This window comes from Wyeomyia smithii, chromosome 1 (genome assembly GCF_029784165.1).
Source record: "Wyeomyia smithii strain HCP4-BCI-WySm-NY-G18 chromosome 1, ASM2978416v1, whole genome shotgun sequence".
NCBI lineage: Eukaryota > Metazoa > Arthropoda > Insecta > Diptera > Culicidae > Wyeomyia > Wyeomyia smithii.
Window position 1 is genome coordinate 29212544 of NC_073694.1, and position 26682 is coordinate 29239225.

The window sequence follows — 26682 nt, forward strand, 5'->3', positions numbered from 1 at the left end:
CTAAGTGGCAGCCCTCCACTCCTGTGGGGAACAGTAAAAGTGGTTACTTGATGGCTTGATGAAGGATAAACTCAGCAAATTTTGCTGCTGGTTTAGAGAAAAATCATAAAAAAAGCTAAAAGCAGTACGGAACCAGTGCCAGCGAAGCAACAATTATGTGCTCTGTCCTGTAGTAACATGGAAGGTTACGGACCCAGTCGCGTGACTGTGGCTACTTTCGAAGCCGTTCCTCGGCACTCACACGTCTGCATAAGAAACCTAAGCTGGAAAAGCTTCCTCCCTGACCCGCCGAGGAGGAGGGTGTCAATGACTGAAATGGTAGCAAACAGAAAACATCGTTCGTTCGTATGTTAAATATACAATGGATGGAGCGGCTTTCAACGAAAGCAGGATGGAGTGGTGGGCGTTGGATAAAAATTTGGTGTAAATGTGGTCGCTTCCGGAGCGCAGCTTTCTGCAGGAGGAAAATGGTTCCCCCGCTTCGTGCATCCGTCCATCCAATAGATGTTACGGTTCAATTTTTTCCCTTCAGGCGTGGCAATTTGGTCGTGTTTATTTTGAGCAAGCACCTGGCTAGGAAAGGAAGGTTTTGATGACCTATTTTTAAAACGATTTAGTGAAGTGTCGATTTTTGCAACATTGCGTTCCATATAGTAGGTAAAGTGAAACTTTTATTTTCCCTCTTTTTCATTGTATTCCAACCAATTTTATGCAGTCGAGATGAAGCTATTGATTCTTCCGTTTTTTCCTCTTCATCGAATCCAATAATAACTGTCTAGGCTGATCTGTTTTCTCTCGGATTATCCATCCATATGAAGTCTACGGCATGCCCCGACAGAAGACAGTTGAACGACTGAATTACAATATGCGGATTGGTATGAGAGAGAAAAAAGTTGAAAATGCAATGGGAAAATAATTCCGTACGATCCATCCTCGTAGGCAGAGCTGCTATTTTGGGGGCGGAAAAAAACTTCCTCTGAAGCGAGTAAAGCACACCAATTCAATTTTCGATTCTTTAAAGATTTACAATGCTTTTATTTACTCACTCATTCCTGCTACCTCCCGCATTTTCCCTATCGTTCCATCTTACATACGGTTTGCTGCTGTCTCTTTTGATCTGACAGATCAAGTTGCACAGTCGGTCTGTCCGTCCCTCACCACTGGGAGGAGAGTAGATAAGAATAATTGAAAATTCACCCCACCTTCGGTGGATCGGCTGACATCATGGAAATTTCTCCACTATTGTGCACTCTGTGCACAGTTCCCTCTTTGAATTCTCCTTTGCGTAGATCAGATTTCGAACAAACCTTTCCCATCACTACCAGCTAATTAGCCATTCAAATTATTTCTTCCGACTAAGAAAACACGCCCACTCGGGAAGGAATAGCGATCAATCCGTCCGCTAAGGGGAACCATCATCGTCTATCCAGGCAGCTGTAACTTTCGGTGTGAGAGAATAAAATTTTGCCTCATTAACGAAACAAACAAACAATCGTTGGCTTCCCGATCAGAAAGAAAAAACAAAAATGTAACAGAAGCTGTTAGTTTGTTACGGAAAAAACCTTACAGACTGTGTTTTCAATTTGATCCCGTTAGGTGTTAAAATAACAGAAATTATAACTGAAATGATTCCACTAGTATCAAACACATATCAAAATTTGTTACTAATGTATCAGCTTTCTAACAAAATAAGATAATATATAGAACAATATAATAACAAACATTGTTAGAAACAACAGGTTTTGATAGAAACGAAAAATTAGTTAGACTTGTTTCAGAACTATTTCATTTCAAATTTTGTTATTATAACTCATTCAGATTCAATTTTGTTATCAAAATTATATGGAAAAATACAAAATTGTATCTAAATATGTTATTTGTATCTCGCGTTGATAGAATTTTGTAATTTTTTAGTTATGCTCTTCTGATCGGGTTCGTATATTTACCGGCTGCATGCTGATTTATCATCTCGTCATACGAGAACTTACTGTGGGATAATTTTTTGCGTTAAATGATCAAAAAATTGTCTGCTTCCTCCTGCGTTAGTGACTGACAGAAGTCTGACTGTACTCATCCACATGCACAGTATTTATCATCCCAACCTCTCATCCTCTCGAGATTTTCCGGTCTTTGTGGAAAAGTTAGCTCCCAGTAGGGGCGGCTAGATTGAATCAACGCCAACACCACCCATCGCCTCCGGCGAGGTGCAACTTTATTTGGACCGGAGTTTCCGGCTGTCATCGCACTTGATCTGACCCAGATTTGAGTTGCGATTCTAGAATCTGCCACACTAGACACAGAGCTATTTTTAGCAGGATTCTGCGAGGCGGTCAATAACCTCGCCGTCGTTGGGATTAAGAGTGTTGAAGGTGGTTAAATGAATATAGTAATAACTGAATAAAATGTTGAATGGATAAATCGATGAATTAATTAAAATTCCTATTAAAGCACTAAAAATTAAATTCCAAAAATACTAAAGTACTAAAATACTAAAGTACTAAAATACTAGAGTACTAAAGTACCAAAGTACTAAAGTACTTAGGTATAAAGTACTAAAGTACTAAAGTTCTGAAGAACTAAAGCAATTAAGTACTATTAAGTACTAAAGTACTAAGGTACTGAAGTACTAAAGTGCCAAAGTACTAAAATACTAAAGTACTAAAGTGGTCAAGTACTAAAGAACTAAAAAAGTACTAAAGTACTAAAGTACTGCAATAATAAAGTACAAAATTACTAAAATATAAAAGTGCTAAAGACTACTATTGAAGTGCTGTACGAAAGTACTAGAGTACTAAACGTGTGCGAGACTAGATTGTTGACTTCCAGCTCAAAGGCCATGTGCAGAAAGCCTCTCTCGCTGAACTGACTTCCGTTGACGTCAGTGGCGTTTGGTACAATTTTCCAACGGGTGATAACTAAAAATGTGGAGTTTTTTTCTACTGCTGTCAAAAAAAGGTAGATGAACTCAACGGAAAACTGATTTATTTCTGGTGAAGATACATTCATTATGAACGAAAAAAATATAGACCACATGAGATAGGTCCGTTACCGGCCTTCCGACGAAGCTTTCTCATGATACCGGAACAAGAGCGTTGTACGCCTTCAAGTCGATTTACCGTCTCTTCTCTTGATTATACTCTAGTTAATTTTGCACCAAAAAAAATTAAAAAACCAAAGAAATCTTCGATTAGACAACACTGAGGTATATTCGTTGGTTGCGAAATTGGGATACAAATCGAGTGGTTGTTCAGGAACGTGTTTTTTTTTCACAATGCCACAGCACATACCATTCATCGGTGTGGAGTTTTTGAAGAAATTGAATCAAAATTTTGTACAAACATTCATTGTGGTATACTTCTTGATTGATAGTCTCGAAACATGATTTTTAAAAAGGAAAAAGACCTTTTCTGTTCACTACTTTGGCCGGAAATTATGTATTATGTTGTACCAGCTCATAGCGAACGCAATGCTTCTTGTTTCGACGCCATTTTGAACAGAGCTGGGTATAAACAAACAATAAAATAATGGCATAAAGAGGAGAGAGAGCCTACACATACATACTTTCTTTTGTTTTTGAGCATGTTTATTGTGGAGTAAGAGAGTCTCAAAATGATTCCAAACTTTTGATTGTCACCAGTGAGGTGACGAACCCAGTCCAAAAGTTAGGTTATTTTGAGACGCAGCGACTAAAGTAGTGGAAATCTCTTCCAGTTTCAAACCCCTCAAAAGGCCAGATATACTGACTCCACTGCCGAATGTCCTTCGTTAGTTCCAACAATTTCACAAATTCACAAAGAGGAACGCTGCATTAGGAAATTCCGATGATCCATACCAATAAGCTAGGATACAAACTTTTTCTTTTTTATAGTGAATACTGTGCCAAAACTAAGTTTATCGTTGAAGAATATTTGTGTGTTTTTCGAGCACTTAGTGCGTCACATGAAAACTGCTCGAATGCTCTTGCATTGAGTTTGTCAGCTGAAGTGCTCGAAGAGGAAAGAAGTGTTTTTTAATTGAAAGCGAATATTAACTGTATCACTATTAATGAGGTAATACAGGTGAAGAAAAAGACATTTTAGTATTAGTAGCAAAAAATAGACAAACACGTGCTTTTGGAGTGTGACGTAGGTCTTAGTCACCAATCGAATGCCATTTGAAACGGTATTCCTCATTGCTTGATAGCGCAGGGAGGCATTTTCAACATAAAACTTTCAAAACTTGTGAAAAAATCTACCGAGCATTGAATTTTCCACTGCTTAACTGAGTGGCTATGGGGTGCCAGTGATCAACAGCGAAAACAACAACGGAAATCTTCCGAGATATTAATCGAAGCCTGCATGACGTATTTAATGGGTCACATCAGCGGCTTAGGGTGGGTCAACGAGTAATTCCACTCCATACATAATATAATGTGATTGATTCTTATTTACCAGCACTTACGCGTCAGAGAACTATCATAGCATGACGTGATGCGGTGCTATTTTCATTCAACTCGCTGAAAGAAACGAAAGAGTCATAATCTGCGTCAGTCTCGAAAATGTGGAGCCCTGGGACTAACTATAGTTAGCGGTATGTTCTCGAATAACTATTTAAAACTGTTCGGCTATAAGAAAATAGAAGGGTTTATGTCTAAGTGCTCAAACGAAAAAAGAAAATAGCGACCAGAAGCATTGATTGATTGTGATATAGCACGGGTTTTTGCTGTATTCTGCAATAAAAAAATAGGCAACTCTGTTCCTGTGATAGCAAGAAAACCATCGCTTTAAATATTTTACACTAATAGTTTGGTGTCAATTCCAATAATTAATAAAAGTGCATTGAAAGGAGAATTCGACGTAGACACGTGAGATCCTCATCGGGAATGGATTTGAGTTACCGTGAAATGTTGCATTATACATTGTTCTCATTGCACTCAATATGTCTATGAGTTACCCAAATAAACTCCAAGAACGTCAATAAGCAAGCTCATTACCAACTATTCATGATTAAACGAAGTTTCGCAGTTGCCATTCCAACCTTGTGCCTCAAAGCTCACCATGTTTTCGTCTCAACTTTGCTGTTTTTACTGAATATCATTTTTTTTTTTTGAATGGCCCGTGTTATATCTATCTACCTACTAGCGTGGGGCAGCGTGATCGATTTTCTAAAACCAAACCCTAGTAACAATCTTGGTTTTATCAAAGTTTTATAGCGCTCAATACAGCCAAAACAGCGCTAGAAAACTTTGATAAAACCAGTTTTGTTACTTGGGAACTTACCAAAAGTCGATTGGTATTGTCTCCGCTTGGCGAATTGCATTTCAAATTTGAATGGGAAACCCTACTTTCTTGTATTTCTAGAGAGCTTAGTAATGCTTTATTAAAGCACTACATTACGTTAGTATGCTTAACAACTTTGCTGAAGACACTGAATGGAAAAAGCTATCAGGATTGAGTATATCGAATAAAATGCTGAAAATATTTTTAAAGTAGAATACTTCTCTCAGAAAGTTCGGCTACATAGGGATGTGAAATGAAAATCTAAAACCGAAAAAAGTGAAAAATATGTCCAATTTCAAATGCTAATAAATCGGTTGGTATTCGATGGATTTCCTTCGTTCTTGCAGCAATAGATTGGAAAATCTTCTAAGATTCTTCCCAAATGAAGATAATTGTAATTTTATAATTCAAACAATTGTACTATTGAAAGTAGTCAAGCCTTGTCAAAACGAAAAATTCGACCTCTGATTGGTCGTTATATGATTACTTCCCAAGCACGGTCGACAGAATCATATACCTTGCAATTTAAAATATGATTTTTGGCCTATATAAGAGCCTGTTTCAGCCGAAGCTTCTTATAATAGCTCTAGACAGCGACAACAGCAGTCCTCACTTAACAGCAGCAGTAACAGTGCAGTGAATACCAGCGATAGCGGATAGCGGCCACAGCTTTGGCATGGCAACTGATAGTGCACTAGTTACAGCGGGTATCAGCATCGATAGCAGCTGATGCAGTGAGGCACTTTAGTGAAATGCAGTCTATGAGGGATAGCGGGCACTAGTAAATGCATTCAATGAAAAGTTGCCTCATTTTGACAACACATGAGCTGTTTAGTTTTGTCAAGCCCCAATCGTGACAAGCAACTTACTATATCATTGAAAATGGTCAATCCGTGTTGAAGCGCAAAATTCGATTGATCTGATTAGTCAACGTTTATTTACTAGAAAAAATGACTGGCACGCAAGCAGCCGGGTTATCTTTCTTGTAAAAGTATTCTACTTCAACCCTGCGGTAGTGGCTTTGTACACAACCCCCTGTGATTTTTTTTTTTTGCCAACACTACTAAGCGAACAAGTTTGAGTCAATATTCTTGACGCAGATAGAATTTACATTTGCCCCATCTATAAATCTATTTGCCCCATCTATAAAAAAGCGATCGGCTACAATGCAGCAACTACCGCGGCATTACGCTGATCAACGCTGCCTACAAAGTCCTCTCCCAGATCCTACTCCGCCGTCTATCTCCTTTAGCGAAAGAATTCGTAGGGCAGTATCAAGCGGGCTTCACACAAGCACGCGCAACTACGGATCAAATTTTCACTCTCCGGCAGATCCTTCAGAAATGCCGGGAGTACAACGTGCCCACACATCATGTCTTCGTGGACTTCAAGGCAGCGTATGATACAGTCGATCGAGATCAGCTATGGCAAATAATGCACGACTACGGTTTTCCGGATAAACTTACACGACTTATCAAAGCTACCTTAGACCGAGTGATGTGTTACGTGTGCGTGTCGGGGACACTCTCGAACCCCTTTGAAGCGCGCAGAGGGTTGAGACAAGGAGATTTGTATTTGTATTTGTATTAATTTAATTATATCATCTGACCTTTTTGGTCTTAATGAAATTTGGGGGAGGGTGGGGAAAAGCCTATTTGGGAAATTCCTTGCGAAACACCCAAATGCGCGTAAAAACCCCACCATCTTTTGATCTAGTATTTACATGCTTTAAATTAAGTCTAACATAAATACAACATACTATTATTACAGATGACGCATGAAACTACTTAACTTAGCTCTGACAGTAAATCGAACCTAATGCTAACAAATTATAATATTCGCTTAAGCCTATTTTTGAAAGTAACACTTGATACATTGAAGTCAAATGAGTCAAATACATTATTAAAGACGTCACATATCGCCCTGATGGGTTCATTTTGACCATATTCTGTACGATGAAATGAGAGGCGCAGAAAGTTTCGCATTCCTAAATTTCTATAGGGCACATTTATGTTGATTTCAGAAAGGATGTTTGGAGCGTTAATTTCGCCAGTTAACAGTTTTCCTACAAATACGGCCCTGAATACGTCTCTTCTTTTTGCTAGTGTGTCAATGCCAAGTAAGCGACATCGACTGGCATAGGGCGGTAATTGGACAGGATCACGCCAAGGAAGCGATCTCAAAGCAAAACGAAGGAACTTGGCCTGAACTGATTCAATCCGGTTGGTCCAGATATCAGTGTAAGGACTCCATATAATGGCTGATGTTTCCTAAATAGATCGAACTAGTGAGACATATAGCTATAGCAAGCAAAACGGGTCAGTAAACTCTTTGGCGATTCTCATCATGAAGCCGAGGTTTTTGCTCGCTTGTGCAATGATATGAGAATAGTGATGCTTGAAGGAAAGCTGTGAGTCAAGCAGTACGCCCAAATCTTTTATCACAGACACTCTCAAAAGAGTTTCTCCAGATATACTATAATTCCAAGGTAATGGCTCTAATTTTCGCGTGAATGAAATTACGGAGCATTTGGAAACACTTATTATCAGTAAATTACGGGTACACCAATTAGAGAATTCATCAAGGTACCGCTGCAATTCTTTGCAGTCCGCTGTGGAGCGAATGATGCGAAATGGTTTTAAATCATCAGCATAGATGAGTTTACTGCCAGGTGGGATGACGAAACAAATATCATTGAAAAAAAGGTTAAAAAGCAGTGGTCCGAGATTGCTTCCTTGAGGAATACCCGACAGGTTAACGAAGCTATCTGACTCTGTGTTGCCTAGTTTAATAAACAGTGTTCGGTCTACAAGGTACGATTTTAACCACTTAGTGAAGTGATGTGATGCACCAAGACGTTCAATTTTAGCCAACAGAATATTGTGATCAACACGGTCGAACGCTGCTTTCAGATCTGTATAGATGGTATCCACTTGCAGCTCCTTCTCTATGTTTTTTTTATACAATGCGCTGAAAACTCAAGTAAATTAGTCGTAGTCGATCTACCTGGGTAAAAACCATGTTGGGCTGTCGACATATATGGCTTAAATTCACGAGATAAAACGTTGCCGACAAGAATTTCGAATAATTTCGACCCAGTCGATAGCGAAGTTATTCCCCTGTAGTTCACTATATCGTGTTTGTTGCCTTATTTATAAACTGGAAACATAGCTGACTTCTTCCAGCAATCAGGAAATACCCCTAGTGATAGCGATTTATTAAAAAATATTCTTAGCGGAACACATAGCGCGATGGCACATCTTTTTAAAATAATAGCTGGAATACCGTCAGGCCCAGCCGAAGAACAAGGTTTTAGTTTCTCTGTGGCCTTAAGAACATCCTCATCTGAGAAGCAAATATTACTAAGGTTTACAACGTTGTGAGGAACGTCGCGAAGGGCACTCTCTATTTGAGCTGTATTTGCAGAAGAGGAATTAAATATTCTCGAGAAATGTTTCCGAAATAAAGAACCAATACCATCAAGCGTGTCAACACTGTCATTTCCAAGAAACATGCTGGAAGGAAGCCCACTTTCTTTCCGCTTACTGTCTACAAATGACCAAAAGCGTTTTGGATTTCGTTTGAGCTATGATTGGGTACGTAGCACGTGTTGAACGTAGAGAAAGCGATTGTAAGTTTTGTAATGTCTACTCGCAGTGGTGAACGACAACTTAGTCATTGCGTTTCGTCGTCTGACGTAGTTACGAAGTGCAGCTGCCCTTTGTCGTTTTGACTCTCGAAGCCGTCGATGGGACCATACAGGTTTCGGCCGTGGGTGAAACGACGGAACGAAGTTGGTGAATTGCTGTTTCATTGTGTGCGTGAATATCTCTACAACACTGTCTACGTCAGTTGCGCGGTTCAATAAATTTTCCCAGTTGATTGCGAGTAAAGCCCTTTGAAGTCCTTCGAAATCGCTTTTACTAAAGTTGAGTTGCCATATTTCAGACAATTCTTCAAAGCGAATCAGCTGAGGGCAGGCCAATGAGACATACAGCGGTGGATGATGAGGGTCGATACCAACTAACGAGTCACATGCTTCGGCAACGGCACAGTTGAGTACGGATTCGTCATTGACGAATACGAGGTCAAGAGTCCGATTACGCCCGTTTTATACTGCGCTTAATTGAGTCATGTTGAGCAAAGACATTCCGTCCAAAAGCGCAATATTTGCATCGTTCTGAAGCCAATCAAAGTTTTTTTTCATCACTAGCGGATCACTTTTCATATTAATCACTAAACAAAATCACTCACTACACTAAGAATACTTTAATCTTTGAAAGGTTCACCTCAAATTCCTTGAAACAAGCTTGAATTAGAAGCAATATACGAGATGAATTTCTAAAATTCCTAAATTTCAACTGTATGTATTTTCATCTGTTTTCATTGCGTTGAAGAAAATCAAAAAATGCCAAATCAGTTTCTGTTATTACGAAAAAATCATACTAAAAATGTTGAATTATTCCGACATAATTGACATTAATCGACAGCACTGCAGTGGTTACCTAGGTTACCAAATTTGCACGTAAACAACTACAGCGGATATCTAGGTAACCTACCACGACGGGCTGCGGCTACGTTCATTCATGATTAACAGTGTGATGAATATGGGGGCGTCGTGAGATGAACAATTGAGCAGTGATTAAGAGTTTTAAGATGGATATGGAAGCGTTGTGAAAAATGGTTTGGTTTACAAAATTGAGGATAAATCAGGATAATTCTAATTTTACTAAACATACAATGCTGAACGATTCCATAAGAGCACGTAAGCATGAGATCAATGAGAAATGAGAATGAAGAAGATGAGATGAATAATGAAGCAGTTCCCCTATGACATTTTTTGTATGCCTGAAGGGCATTGGGACTAAAAGAGCCACTGCGACCATCATATTGATTATCTTTTGTGGCAGCTCCTGATTGCTTAATGGAGTAGGGTTGGTTGTAGTAATGCTGTGCCCCAATTTGGTATCACATAATCAAATAAACTAACGACCTTTTTGGAATTAGAATTCCATACCTGGTATGGAGTTAAAAGGTAACGTTCGAAAAAGCAGTACCTTGCAAATGCAAGGGCTTCACAATGACAAAGCAGGTGAGTGGACATTTCAACTGCAAGGTTGCAGAAGCGAAAGTTATCACATTCGATAATTCCGATGTTTTTCAGGTGATAAAGAGCAGGACAGTGTCCGGTAATAACTCCCGTGTAGAGACGTAGCTCACCACGCTTGAGACCGAGAAGCCTCTTGGTTATAGCAGGGTTTGGAGAAATAAACTGTTTAACTTGACTGCAACCCTGTGTATTGTTCCATTGGTTAGCTATTTCTAGCGTTTCCCATGATTTACGTTCGCGCTTGACGGTGGATTTGGAGGTGCCCAGAAATGGCTGCTGTACTGATTCTTGTTTAGCGAGGTAGTCAACGTTTTCATTGCCCTCGATACCACAGTGTCCCGGTACCCAGTATAGTAGAGCAATCACAAACTAATTTGATCGCGCATTTGGCGGACCTAAAGGTCAATAGTGCAGCTTGGCTACCCGAGAAGATGCCGGTTTTCGCATGCCTGTAAATACGTTTAACCCTTTATAAGGCAGTGGCAACTATATTGCCACCAACAACTTTCGTTTGTTTTCTGCTTCATAATTATGAGCTATGATCAGTGCTCAGAAATAAACAATAAAATTTAATCACATATTTTTAGCATCGGCCCGTTAAAGGGGACATATCTTGGCGCAGGCAAATATGACATATAGCAAAGCAAAGCCTTGGTGCTACGTTACGATTCGGAACTTGACCTTCTGTTTATTTATACACAGACTTCGCAGCCGACTGTTTAATGTACAGGACAATTGCGGGGCTAGCGCTACGATCCTACGGACACTAAAAGTTACTCCCGAGCCGAAACTCGAACCTACGACGACTGGCTTGTTAGGCCAGCATCGTACTTCGAGACCATCTGGGAGATGACATATACATCTGCTTAAAAAACGGTGGACCATACGCCCATTGGAATAGTTTCCTTAACATCGGGCCCGTAGACTTCGGAGCCAGTGTAGGATCCTATTTTTGATACATCGGTATAGAAACAGATGATGCCTGAAGGAAGTGCAAGACCATCCCTACTCCACAAGTGGCAATTGGTTTCGATGAAGCGCCATGCAGTCTGATAGTGTGGTAACTGAAGGTGTCAGTGGTCACCTTCGAATATTGTTTTATTTCGTTGAAGCCTTAGTGCACCAAGCTCCGCTTGTTACTTAACATTAAGATGTAGAGGTAATAAGCAGAGCATGGCCTCCAAAGCTTCCGTGGATGTAGTGCGCATGGCGCTGGGACCGGAGAGACAGGCCAGTCGCTGAACTTTGTTAAGCTTTGCTTGGGCTGTTACTTCATTCACCTTTGACCACCACATGAGAGCGTGATTCTTGGTCGTGCAATAGTTATGTAGGACCAAAGAGCCAATTGTGGTTTCAACCACCAGGTTTTACTGAATAGTGTGCTGAAGGCCCAAATGGCCGTTGCGGCTTTTTTGACTACGTAGTCAATTTGAGCCGTCCAATTCAGCTCCAGAATATTCCCCTGGAGTTTCTCTTCTTCACAGAAGTTCAAAAAGAACCCATTCAGTCAAGGAGGAAACAGGGCATGTTTCCTCCGTTTGGTGAAGGGGACAGTAACGGGATTTATGTTCAGCCCCACCTGAAGGTATCAATCCAGGATAAGGTCTATTGCCGTCTGAGAGCGGTTCGACATTGTGGCGCCACATTTTTCGCGAATTATGAGGACAATATCATCGGCATAGCCAACGATCTCATAGCCAAGCTGGGTTAGCTTGTTCAATGACGCATCGACCTCCAGGGACCTTCGCTATGACCGTAATTCTCTGCTCGAGAGCATGTTCTGAATCCAGTTCATTGTAGTGTTGTCAACTCTTGTATTCAGAGAAGCTTTATTGATTTAAGCATAAGATGTATTGTCAAAAGCACCTTCAATATCAAGAAATGCGCGTAGTGCCGATCTTGATACTTCAGTGACTTTTCGATAAGTGTAACTATGCCATGAAGAGCAGTTTCCGTTGATTTACCTGGTTGGTAAGCGTGCTGATCTTTAGGGGTGAGTTCTTGATGAACTCATTGCGTATATAGTTATCTGCAATTCTCTCCATCAACTTCAGGAGTGTAGATGTGAGGCTTATAGGCCTGAAGGTTTTAGGTAAAGTTTTGTCTTTTTTCCCTACCTTTGTTATGAAGATCACCTTGACTTTCCGCCAGCTGTCTGGGATATATCCCAGAGTGAAACTTGCACGAAACAGATGGTTGTACTGATTTTTGTAAAATGATGAGTAGAATGCCATATGGTCCAAGAGACTTCATAGGTTCAAGGGAGCTTAATACACAATTGATGGAAGCCTCCCTGTACAGCTTTCGAGAGAGCAGAATCGAGTCGTTGGGCGCTGTACGCCTTGTCCTCGGACGCTGCTGCTCCGGTGTCTACTGTTCGTTTATGCAAGTTGACCCAGGGAAGTGCGTGTTCATAAAAACCTGCAGTGATTCCCTAGGTTGGACGGTAAGACTGCCGTCCTTTCTTTTCAACTACCCTAGACCATTGGTGTGGTCCACTCGCTTCCATCGCTTTCTGGAGTCGCGAGGCTTCGGACAACGTTTGAATGCCCTCGCTGAACTTGATCCTACAAATTCTTTTTGCCTTGCGTAACTCAGCGTTGTATTTAGTGAGCGACGTCATCCCAATTGGATATGACATTCCTTCCCAGACCATTCTGGAAGCCCGACGGTTGAAAGCCATTCGAAATGTGTTGGATTTATACAGACGGTTTGAATAGTATTTTACTACAAAGGTCACGGTCCGGGCTAGGATGAAGGATTTATTGCCTATGAATGTTATTTGACCTCTGGAAACTATTCATATAAAATAAAACGAGCTTGCTCCATAGAACTTCTTGACCATATAGCTGAAGCTCGATTTGGATGGAAGAATCTGAACAGGAGCTTTAGATACAGGAAAATTGATATAAGTCTTATTTCTTGACCTGAAGAAAGCGTTCGATACCATTGATTATCAAATCTAATTTCAGAAACTGGAGTACTACGGAATTAAAGATATTGCCTATCGATGTGATGGGTAGTTATCTCTCTGACCAGACGCAATAGGTGGAAATCAATGGAGTTAAAAGCAAATTGTGTTGCTTATCTGTTGGTGTTCCACAGGTAAGCAATTTAGACCCATTACTGTTTCTAATCTTCATAAACGACATAGCCAAAATAAGGTTGCATAGAAATGTATGATGTATAGTGTAGGAAGATATGGGATTTACGTTATTTTGAGCATTCCGCTCTACACCTGCTAGAAGCTATCCTCTACTAGTGAGTTCAATTGAGATCCTTCTAGGCAAAGCCCAAGTAGGGGTAAGCGGGGTAAGACCGCCCCCTTAAGCAATTCTGTTTATAGAAAAAAAAGTTGCGGCTGCAATTTCATTTTTTCTTCGCTTAGAAGTTCTTCTATTCAATACCCGCATTTAAAAAATAAGAACTGAAATATTTTTGTTTATTTTCTAGCTTTTTTTTAAATTTTAAAAATTCATTAAAAAGGTGCAGATCTTTTTCATGCGGGGTAAGCCCGCCCACCAGCGGGGTAAGATCGCCCACCATTTTTTGAGGATAAACAATATTTTTAGGGCCGAAACGGTTGATTCTATCGGTATAGTGTCTCTGACAAAGTTGTAGATTTTTGTAGTTGTAGTATTTTTTTTTCTTTTTAAATGAAATATACACTGTGAAAAATCTGAAAAAAAAATTTTTTTTTCTAGTTTTAACTTATTTTGTTTCCTGATTATTCAAGTTCAAATCAATGTTTTGGTAACTTTGGTTTTCAAAATGAATAGATTTTTCAGAATTGGGGTTTTTAAAGATATTGAATTCATAATATACCTATCTTAAAGCTAAAAATTAAAACTCATTAAACCTATCTGTATGATTCTTTTGAAGACTTTTTATGTATAGAAAAATACTAATAATTATTATTTTTATACACCAAATAAACCGTAAAAAAAATTCTTCACAAAAATTGAGCTATTAATATTTCTATTACTCCATGATCCAACAACCATAAAATTTTAGCTTACCTTTTGTAGATTTTACAGGCAAAAACATGTTTTTTTCAAAAAAATTTGAAAATAAAATATGTTTTTAATTCTTTTCCTATATTTTTTCTTTAAATTTTTTTAGAGTGTGTACTTTTTTCGAAAGGTAAAAAACTACTATTTTCAATTCTGCCGGAGACGTCATACCTATCAAACACACCGTCCTGGCTCTAAAATTATTTTGGTTCACACCATTTCCACACAGGTTTACTTTTTTCAAAAATAAGTCTTGTTAAAATATATTACTAGAATTAAGCTTTTCTAGTTTAGCTTTTCTACCAAATCGAAAATGGTCGATTAACATCGATGTCTTATGTTGCTTGAAGTTGCTTTACTGATCCTGTAAATATTCCCTTTGTAGTGTCGAGGTATTTGGGTCTTGAAGTAAAACAACAAGCAGTTGTATACGTGGCGGTTTTACCCCTTGTATAGTGGGCGACTTTACCCCCAGTGGAACATTTTCATATTTGACCGAAAAAGTAGTCAAAATTACAAGATTACACACGGCCTTCGATATTTCCGAAAGAAGATAGATTCAGGCAAGCGATTAAACGTATATTCACGAACAAAACAATAGATTTTTAGACTGAAAAACCTCAAGTCCCGTTGCCGCAAAACAATAGCGCATTGACTGGTTGCCAGCTAAAAGGTTGTTTTTGATTATTTCTGCGACCGTTCGTGCACTATCAAAAAAGAAAGGGGTGCAAAATGTTATATAATTATACTGTAATAGACACGTTAAAGAAACTTTTCAATTATTTTATAACTAGGTAGTAAAACTACGGTGGGCGGTCTTACCCCGCAGGGCGGTCTTACCCTGTTTACCCCTACTACATTTCTTCCATGTACCATGGGGTACATTCCAAGCCACAAGTGCAAGTGATCTCCAAGAAATACTTTTTGTATCCTACGCTAAACTTGTACAATGAAACTGATTGATGTACTATATTGCCAGCATAAGCGAGGAAGTTGCAATGCGTAACACAAATGTATAATATGATTCAACTAAGATTCCAACCCAGAACCACCCGCTTGTCACACATATCAAGAAATCCAATTTTAAAATTAACCCCCTTTAATATACAGGACCAGCGGCGCTTGTTGTACTTAGCATATACTGCCAACGTTTGTGCGATACGAGGCTGTTTTGTTCTTTCAGCCGCATACAGCTGCATGTGATAATAGCCAGCTTTCGCACCGAGGAGGCGTGACAATTAAACTTTTCTGCAGCAAATAAAGTTTCCTATGAGCGCCAAACACATCTGTATGGGTCAGCAAAAAGTTGGTAAATTTTGCACAATACGAATGGGCTTTTACATATATTTTCTGTTAGCACCGCTTGGTTGTAGCAACTTTCGATTCAGCACGATGATTACAGTTGGAAATGTTGTATGCTTCAGGAAGAAAAAACCGAATAAAAAAGAAATAGACAAAAATGATAACATATTAATTCATTTAAATGTAATATCGTTCTTGATTGTTATAGAAGAAGTGTAAAAATTAACGTTAGTACCTACATTTTTGCTGATTTTTCAAATACATCATGGGTCATTATTTGGTATAATTTCGCAGCAATGATGTAGTGTTAAAATAATAATAGAAAATTTTAAGCTTTAAGAAGTTGACAAGTGTCCACTTTTCATCAAATTTTCAGTAAATTTTCAATTTAAGAACAAACACTTATTGTGTACAATTGATTTGATAAAACCAAAATCTTATGGTTTTCAATAAAATTCATAATTTGTGGTGCCTATTCTGATTTGCGGATGAAATGGCGAAAACAATGGGTTTTAAGCTATGTTTTTGCTCAGCAACAATTGAGCCTTATCTTTAGTATACCCTTGTTGACTAATGATTTTAAGAAAATAATGATACAGAACATAGATTGTAGGAAATCTGTAAAAGCTTGGCCGAAATGCTCGTAAATGTTTTCATCTTCAGAGCAAGTTTCAGTAACGATGAACCATAGATTAGCACCTGTGGGTAGGGCAAAAAAAATAATCGCAATCTCAGGTTTGAAATTCTAGAGTGTTTTTGTTCTTTATGCAACACAAAATTTATAAATAAACTTTTCGCATCACAAAAATACTGAAAATTCTACAATGTATGAAAGGTCTACCAGAAGGATCATTTTTAATATCATTGATCTGATAAATTTTACCGATTTCTAACGCTAATTGCAAAACCTTTGGTTATTCCTTAAATTTTCACCAAAATATCCTTTTAACTATTAATAAAACATGTGAACATTGTCATTTAGTAGCAAAAAGAATCGAAAATTATTTACTTGATGAAACGAAATTTGATAATAACAATTAAAGTAAACCCAAATTTTTGCCGATGATTGCTTTTAGTTTAGCCCACGTCCCAATCGTAAAGAGTCTAACTGATGTCTTCGCAGAAAAGTGATTTTAGTTTTTTCTCAAATCCTAGGATGAGTCATAAACTCTAAACGACTAAAGGGCGAACAGTGAGCAAACAGTAAGGTTATTTTCAGCTCAATCATGTCACCTTTATTACATCATTTAGAAACAATGTGTTAAATCGTGACTAGAGGAACGTCAGGCGATTTATTTTCACTTTTGCGGTGCATCCCGTCGCGTGTTGTTTTTCCTTTTTCTTTCTCGGAACAGCTTAAAAATACAGTGACACATCTCAGCTCCATTGAATCATCGGGAATGATATTGCCAATATCCGTAAATCCCCCGCAATTAACCACACAAATTCCAATCCTAATTCCCTCGAATATTTTCCGAAAAACTAAAAATACTTTCTCGCTCATTGAACCGCAACATTGGACACTTCTCGGTGGTTCCCGCAACTACTGGAATGCCATTATTCCCAAGCGACATGAAGCTGGAAGTGTGCCATTAGTAGCTTCTCGCCCCAGCTGCTCTTCGCATTTCTTCGGGTCAGCCGGCAACAACTAGTCTGCGTCATGCCGCGCCGGTTTGGGCTGATTTATCAAACCAAACAGCACGCAGCAATTAGATGCCGGCTCATAATTTTTCCCCCCACAAACGGCTGCCTATTTCTCGACACTGAACAAACATCAGATTTTCACTAAGAGGAAATTTCGCTCCCCCTTGTTTCTCTGTAACGCTTGATGCAGTGCAGCGTTGGGTTTACGGGAAAATCTCGAGACTTACTTCTGTACAACCGCGCCAGCTTTTCCTTTCCGTCCAGGGGTGCAAGATGTGGAGAAAGGGAGGGGATTATAGCGAAGTTAGAACGTAGTCCTTTCAGAGTTTTTCTGTTGTTTTTCACTCGTAACGCGACACACTCGAGTTTTACTTTTTCACTGTTTGTATTTTTCTTTTTTTTTTCCGAAAACGACCGCGGCACGACGAGGATCTACAGGTTGTGAGTTTTTCGCGTACGTCTTTCCCGGTTTGCCTCCAACAATGATCTGAATGGTCCAATTATGAACAGTTAACAGTCGACGCGGGGAAAACGCTAGATTGTTTACAAAAAAAACTGGTGTAGTAAAAATTCACACTCACGCACGCACGCACGCACGGTTCTGCACTGTGTTAACTTGCAAATGTTCACACTTTGCACTAGCGAAGGCCTGGTCGTCCTACTGAAGCAGTCGCGTCGCGGCGCATCTCTGGGAACGGGAGTGTAAAAATAGCTTGTTCCACTACGGAGCCGTCACAAACGATGATGGCATGCGAAGAGAATAAATTTCATTCCCGTAAACTGCGTCCAGTGTCCGGGCCGACCCTTCTGTTATGTTCTGGACACTAACTTCACGCCAAGCCAACCGGATTCCAACTGCTGACCGTCGATACCGGCTGCAGCCGGCTAAGCTGCCTCTTCCAGCGTTCCATTTTTATTTGTTCACTGCTCTGTTCCACTAGTAGCAACAAAAATACGCGCAATATACGAGCAGCAACAAAAGTTACACACAGGTTGCTGTCACGATCACGATGAGCCACTATTTATCACACATTCGAGACTGATGCTGGTTCGCTCTTCCGACACTGACTTCACAGGAGGCTGCTAAACATGCAACTAAGAAGGGCAGAAAAAAGTGCAACCGCAGTTTTTTAGCACCCAATGCACTCGGTTCAGTAGTATTTTCCGTTTTTTTTTCCTCACTACAACCGACTGACTAATAAAACGCTGATGATGATCAACAGAAACCGAAAACGCGACGCACCGCCATCAACTTCACTAATGCACAACTTCTACTACCGCCAAGTGTAAACACACAACTCTGCCTCTCGTCAAAACCGACGACGCTACGTACCTACCTACAGCTTCTGTGTGACGATTGCGTCGTCTCTTTACAACCTGAAAGGAAGAGGGGAAGCGCCTGCAGCAGGCGGGAAGAGAAACGTCGTCATCATCAGTGGTAGCAGTAGTAACAGCAGGCAGCAGTGCGCACAAGTGGGAAAATCTCTGCCACTTTCCTTTGTCCGCCGTCGGTCGTTGCGTTTTACGACGGCACGGAATAGGCAGTACAGGAAAAACTCCACACAGCACCAATACACACTCCCGAGGGGAGAAAACAAAGTGCTTCTATGGAGTGGTACGCATACTTGTGCATATGCGACGATTCAGCGGCAGCTGCAAGCAACAGTGGGAAAACGGAGTTCGGGAAATTCGGTCTCGTTTGGTTGAGAGTTGGAGAGGTGAGGGAGTCCCTGCTGGGTTACTTACTGCTGCTGTGAAGCAGGATAACTGTTTGACGGAATTGTGAATAGGGTTGCCAGTCGATGAAAGGTTAAGAAGCTATGCACATTATTAGTATCAATAAACATAAAAAATACCTTGGAATTTCACATTTACAACAATACTGCTATCGAACAGGACTTTTGACGTTGACTAACGTCCATATCGAAGTTAGGCCTCTGAATTTGAAAATCTAGTAATACAACCAGGGAAAACCAGAGAAAAGTGGTCAGGTTTTGAGCGCTTATTTTGCAGTCATCTATAATCAGGTTTTCGAGGTTTTGGCATCAATCGATCAGAAATTCTTTTACGGTTAAATTTATGTAACAAAAACAAACTATTGTTTGAGATACACTATTGAAAAATTGGTAATTAATATCGATTGTCTAAATCATACCGCGCAGCCAATTACTACCACTCTTCCCAAGCACAGTCGACACTAACGGATACAATCGATCTGACTTTGTTGTTATTGTTGTTGTCACTTTCTGTTTCCGATGTTTATGCTGCTGCTAGCGAAAAAAACCTTGCAAATATGTATCTTTTTGTTGGTGTTAATTTTACGACAGCGGCCGGCGCCCCATCATTCTGATTCCAAAACCGCACCAGTGACATGCGGACGCTAGGTGATAGCAGCTGAAAGGAGGAAATACAAAATAGTACCGGTCATCTCGTGCCGGTTTCACCCGTAATGCTGGTGGCTTTAGTAGTAAATGGCTACTGCAAAACACTTAAATGGCTGGAATTCTGGACGGACTAACCAGGAAACTATAATCGGCAACTGGCACCTTTTGGTGCCTCGAAATTTTGATACAGAAGCGGCTAATTGAATTTTCTGTTTTACCAAATGCTGCTACTAGCGGGAAAAACCTTGCAGAAATGCATGTTTGTGTTGGTGTTAATATTACGACAGCGGCCGGCGCAGCTTTCAAGAAACATTTGTCTCTACCATTCCATCATCTATGTAGCCCCGCCTTCTTTCTAATTATCTGACGAAGCCTTGGTATAAAACGTATCGTTCGAACATTTCACCCCATCAGTTTCATTATTAAACCGTACCGGATACATACGGACGCTCGGTGTTAGCAGCTAAAAGGAGGAAAAACAAAATAGTACCGGTCATCTCGTGCCGGTTTCACCCGTGATGCTGGTGGCTGTTAGTAATAAATAGCTACTGCAAAATACTAAAATGGCTGGAATTCTGGACGGACTACCAGTAAACGAGAATAATCGGCAACTGGTACCTTTTGGTGCCTCGCAGTTTTATAATAGAAGCGGTTAGTTGAATGTTCTGTTTTATAAAATGCTGCTGCTAGCGGAAAAAACCTTGCAAAAATGCATGTTTGTGTTGATGTTAATTTCACGACAGCGCTAGGTGTTAGCAGCTGAAAGGAGGAAAGACAAAATAGTACCGGTCATCTCGTGCCGGTTTCACCCGTTATGCTGGTGGCTACTGCAAAATACCAAAATGGCTGGAATTCTGGACGGAAACTAGTAAACAAGAAATCGGCAACTGGCACCTTTGGGGCCTCGCAGTTTTATGATAGAAGCGGTTAGTTGAATTTTATGTTTTACAATTGCTGCTGCTAGCGGAAAAAAACCTTGCAAAAATGCATGTTTATGTTGATGTTAATTTCACGACAGCGCTAGGTGTTAGCAGCTGAAAGGAGGAAATACAAAATAGTACCGGTCATCTCGTGCCGGTTTCACCCGTAATGCTGGTGGCTTTAGTAGTAAATGGCTACTGCAAAACACTTAAATGGCTGGAATTCTGGACGGACTAACCAAAAAACAACAATATAATCGGCAACTGGCACCTTTTGGTGTCTCGAAATTTTGGTACAGAAGCGGCTAGTTGAATTTTCTGTTTTACCAAATGCTGCTGCTAGCGGAAAAATCCTTGCAAAAATGCATGTTTGTGTTGGTGTTAATATTACGACAGCGGCCGGCGCAGCTTTCAAGAAACATTTGTCTCTACCATTCCATCATCTATGTAGCCCCTCCTTCTTTCTAATTATCTGACGAAGCCTTGGTATAAAACGTATCGTTCGAACATTTCACCCCATCAGTTTCATTATTAAACCGTACCGGATACATACGGACGCTCGGTGTTAGCAGCTAAAAGGAGGAAAAACAAAATAGTACCGGTCATCTCGTGCCGGTTTCACCCGTGATGCTGGTGGCTGTTAGTAATAAATAGCTACTGCAAAATACTAAAATGGCTGGAATTCTGGACGGACTACCAGTAAACGAGAATAATCGGCAACTGGTACCTTTTGGTGCCTCGCAGTTTTGTAATAGAAGCGGTTAGTTGAATGTTCTGTTTTATAAAATGCTGCTGCTAGCGGAAAAAACCTTGCAAAAATGCATGTTTGTGTTGATGTTAATTTCACGACAGCGCTAGGTGTTAGCAGCTGAAAGGAGGAAAGACAAAATAGTACCGGTCATCTCGTGCCGGTTTCACCCGTTATGCTGGTGGCTGTTAGTAATAAATGGCTACTGCAAAATACTAAAATGGCTGGAATTCTGGACGGACTAACCAGTAAACGAGAATAATCGGCAACTGGTACCTTTTGGTGCCTCGAAATTTTGTTACAGAAGTTTTGTGAAAGAAGCGTTGCAATTCCCTCTACTATTTGCTTCAATGGAGTATTTTTTTTTTTTTTATAAGAATACGGTAGTCAACGTCATGCGGTCGTGTCTTGAATACCACCCTCCTACTTTTTTTATATTGTAATGAAGTTCATTATGAGATTGTGTTTTCGTGTGAGGCACCAACGGATGTAGACTCATTAAATGAATTATCTGAAATCACGCATTAAATATCAAATGATATTCGCATTTTGTTAAGCCTGTTGCAGTAACGATTTGTCTAAATCTATATAAGAGACAAGTTTTGTGTGTATAGTTTGTTCCAGCATAAGTCTTGAATGTTCTCAAACCGATATCTATCAAACGTGGCAATTGTCAGGCCTTCGGTCTGGAGACCGGAAATTGACAAGCAACTTTCGGCTTCTCGGAGCTGTGAAAAATGTGAATTCGATTCTTGATTTCTGTTTTCTAGAATGCATACCTTTTTAAAATTGGGTGACGTCCAGAAACCGATGAGTGACTCCTTTTTTGAATCCCAGATGGAGAATTCAGTTTGAATACTCCTCAATACCATTCTTTCCAGAACTGACATAACGCCAAGCAACAGCAAATCGATGGCTAACTCCATTTTGAAATCCAATTCGTGACTTCCGGTTTCTGAAGAGCTGAGTAAAACTGAAAAGTAAAAGAGTGGAATCCCAGACACAACCTCATAGTCTATTTAGGACTCCGATAGTTTTCAAGTTGATCAGAAAAAATATCAGTGGCGTCAAACGAAGTTTTGGTACTTGGCTTTACCAGTAATTTTATCTATCAATGTACACTGGGCCAAGAATGAAATCTAGCAGAACGAAATTATTAGCGATTTGAGGGTTCAACCAATCGGTTTTAATCTTTTACAAAACTTCTTGGTATAGTTGGGGCTCCAATTTGGATGTTTCAATGAGTTCGGAGCTCAGCCGTGAAGGTGGCGTTGCGATGCCAACTTCTTTCTCTTACACGCTAGAGCAAAGTTGTAGATCTAAATTCTAAGAAACTTTACAGAATCAACAAAATTTCCAGCTCTTTAAGTCTCAGAGATCTATAAGTTTTCATAAAAACTGTCAGAATTTCATGTTTTCATTTCCCTCATTTTCGCATATAAAAATCCAATTTGTTTGGCAAAGCTGTGTCTCATTTTATAAGAAACATTTTTGTCGAAGGCATCGTACTTCTGTCTGCCTATTCCAGAGAACTAGGAAGGAATTTTCTCTATAATGCTCCTTAAAATCATTTTTCTAGGAATTTTCTCTATAATGCTCCTTAAAATCATTTTTCTTTTACTATAATTTTTTATGCTGATTTTCTCAAATTTTTCAATGTTCTACAATGTTGTTTGCTATGATAAAAAACAAAAGTTCACTGAAAAAAGTTTATATTCGCTTCTTATATTTAGTTTGTTAGTTGTTGAAGATTTTTATTAAAATAATGTACCAACTTACTGACAGATATCTACACAGAGAAACAGCAAAAGATAATGCCTACATGATGTAGAAGTGAAGAACTCAGTTTTTGTCATTATTTTCCAGTTTGAGCTTTAGAGCAACTAATTTCCCGCTCCTGTCGATCAGTGTTATGGAACAACTCGATATTGTCGTCGCGCGGGTAAGAGTGCAACACTGAATGTGTCCGTTCAGCCTCTACTGATTGTCAAAACGAAATTAGAAATTTATTTTGTTATCGTTCTGCAGCGATGAACCATTGAAAAGCTGAGATAGATTCATAAAATAAGGTGAGCATCCCGTTTATTTTGCCATTTAGATCACTTTTCGAAATTGAGCTTTAAACAGTTCAAAGCATGACGCGTGACCAAAATCTAAGCAATCCAAGATGGTGGCGAGATACAACATGACTGCTAAGAGGGTTCTATCAAAATAAACCTTCCAAAGTGGTGTTCTCATTTTTGCACTGCTCTCGATCGATTAGATAGGAAAATATTCTTCAGAGCTAGCCGAACGACATCGCTAAACACATAACCACGAGGACTAGGATTCAAGCTGGATTAAATTTCTCCTCCTGTAACTGGTAGGATTGATTATTCATGCAGCTATGAGTTTTTCATTTTCAACGTCAATCCAAACATATAAAAATGCAGCTCTATCTGTCTCTCTGTCTGATCCATGTGGGCTTGGAAACTACTGAACCTATCGGCGTGAAATTTTGTATATAGGAGTTTTAGGGGCCGAATAGGGTAACTAAGATACTTTGAGACCCCTCGCTCTTCTATAAGGGAGGGGTCCCATAGAAATGAAACGAAAATTTCGCACAGCTCGAGAATCAATCGAGCAACTAGAACAATCTTTTGCATGTAAATGTTTTTAGAGGTAACAAATATGTCCATAATAGTTTGACACCTCTTCCGCTTCTAGAAGGGTGGGGTTTCCTACACATGAAACACAAATTCCTGCACATTTCGAGAAACAATCAAGAAATGGAACTAAATTTGATATGTTGAGGTTTTTGAGAGCAAGAAAAATTTGCCAGCTGGCCCCCAGTACAGTTTAGTAGTTACAAATTTTTAACTCTCAAAAAACATATGCAGATTTCGTACCCCATAGCACGTCTCGCCCCATCGACCTGAGTGTAGCTGAGGCGCATTACCACCAGCACTTGTGACCGTCGTGAATCGCCCTTTACCATTTGCAGAATTTGAGCCGCTACAGATATGCAGCCCAGTTTTGTCGCCAACTGTTAACAGCATCCTATCTGCCCAGCAACGACTCGACTCTTCGTACAATCCATTGACTTTTTACTCTGAAACGGTTTACGCAGCAAAATAAATTGGCGCTGGCAGTATCCGATTCGCTATAATAATATAATGATTGTATTATTTTGACAGAATCTTGGCTGGATGAACAAATCCCTTCAGCGCAATTGTTCGGTTCTGACTATACAGTAGAGTGTCCCAAAAAAAATGAATGTTGAAAAAGTCAAGGTGCTCAGCCCTAAATTGTATGATAATGTTATTTATAGCTGTTTTGTAGAACATTTCGACTCTCTAAAAATTTGCTTTCAGGTTGCCCAAACGTGATTTATGAAAAAAAATATTTTTTCAAGCTACAAAACCACCCTTTTGCTTTTTTTCCAATCTGTTCGATTCCTACAATTTTTCATACATTTTTTTATTTTTGTGGTGTTGTTTTTGAACATTTTGCATGGTTCAGTTCAGCATTGCATTCAGTTTTTTGACTCCCAGAGCCCGTTAAACATCACAAAAAAAATATTTTTTCTAATAATTTTTAGATAAAACCCTTCAAAACACAAATAAAAAAATTTTTTGATCAAGAACTGAAATTTTCATTGCAAAGCGAGATTCACGACGAAAATTTACATGAAAAAAGATACGTGATATCTTATCGGGGAGATGAGATATTGGCATTTTTCTACGTGATGGAAAACTATGCATTTTAGCAAATATGTTAAATAACTGTTTTATTTTGGGAGATAAAAAATAACAATGTTCAGAAAATAAATGCATTTTTGGATGACTAATAACTTAGTAGAAGGTTTAAAAATTCGGAAAAATCTGCGAAAAAAGTTAGAACGAAAATTTTGGTGTTTAGTGCCTTCTGCTAGAAAACTCAATGTTGCTCGTAATATGTAAGAGATAGAAACATGATGTCTTCAGTAAAGTATCTTGTTTTGAGATAACCCAAAACTTTGTCGAAGACACCTTGTGTCTATCTTATTCTGATTAATAAGTAAAATTTTTATCTCACTCATTGGTGGATTGATCACCCATCTTTCTACATTAAAAAATGCATTTTTGAATATCCTGAAACTTCTCTGAACATACCTTATGACTATAATCAATATTTTATTCACTATTAAGGTAATTATACGCACAAACGGCAAAATAAAACACTGTGCAATGAAGATATTGAGCTTTAGTGGCAGTTTTGAGAAGATGCATAGTTTTCCATCACATGTAAAAACGCCAATATCTCAGCTCCCCGATAAGATATCAAGGATCTTTTTTCATGTAAATTTTCGTCGTAAATCGCGCTTTGCAATGAAACTTTTAGTCCTTGAGCAAAAAAATTTTTTATTTGTGTTTTGAAGGGTTTTATCCACAAATTATTAGAAAAAAAATTTTTTTTTGTGATGTTGCATGGGCTCTGGGAGTCAAAAAACTGAATGCAATGCTGAACTGAAGCATTTAAAATATTCAAAAACAACCCCACAAAAATAAAAAAATATATGGAAAAATTTAGGAATCGAACAGAATTGAAAAAAGGCAAAAAGAGGGTTTGTAGCTTGAAAAAGTCATTTTTTCATAAATCACGTTTAAGCAACCTGAAAACGATTTTTTAGAAAGTCGAAATGTTCTACAAAAATGCTATAAATAACATTATCTTTCAATTTAGGGCTGAGCACCTTGACTTTTTCAACATCGATTTTTTTGGGACAGCCTACTATACAGTATATCGCTCTGATCGTAGCTCACTGAATAGCAGCAAAGCAAGGGGCTGCGGAGTAGTCATTGCCGTTCGGCGTTCATTGTTTTCTGCGCTGCTAGCAGAGGCTGCTGATGATTCACTCGAGCAAGTGAATGTAAAATTGTAATCGAAGTTTCCTATATTCCACCCAATTTGCGAAATGAAATTGAGATTATTGATCGTCATATTTCGTCAGTAGAAAAAGCCGTTAATTCTACTGGTATCAATGACGATCTTTTTCTTTTTGGAGAATTTAATCGCGCTGGTCTATCCTGGTCGGTGCAGCCACCAGTCCAATTATACATTACTGGTACTGGTACTGGTACATACTGGTAGTATACATTTGTTAGACGGCATTGCTTTTAACAGCATGTTTCAGATCAATCCTGTTCGGAATCAGAATGGCCGGTTTCTAGATTTAACTTGCCCGCTTTGCCATCATGCTCCGTCACCACTGCACCCGATCCTCTGTGTAACATTGATGTTCATCATCCACCATGATTGGTTACCTTCAACAGACCCGTAAG

General features: G+C 39.2%; 1 protein-coding gene across 2 annotated transcripts in view; it reads right to left on the reverse strand.

Moving 5' to 3' along the window:
- LOC129721463 (proton channel OtopLc) overlaps positions 1-26682 on the reverse strand; it is a 163728-nt gene that overhangs the window by 118392 nt on the left and 18654 nt on the right. Inside the window, exon 1 of one of the 2 annotated variants that reach the window (XM_055674041.1) lies at positions 17555-18622. The exons of the other annotated variant lie outside the window; for it this stretch is intronic. The gene's annotated coding sequence lies outside the window, so the exon portion shown is untranslated. Of the gene's footprint in view, positions 1-17554; positions 18623-26682 lie in introns of those variants that run through there. 2 annotated transcript variants of the gene reach the window in all.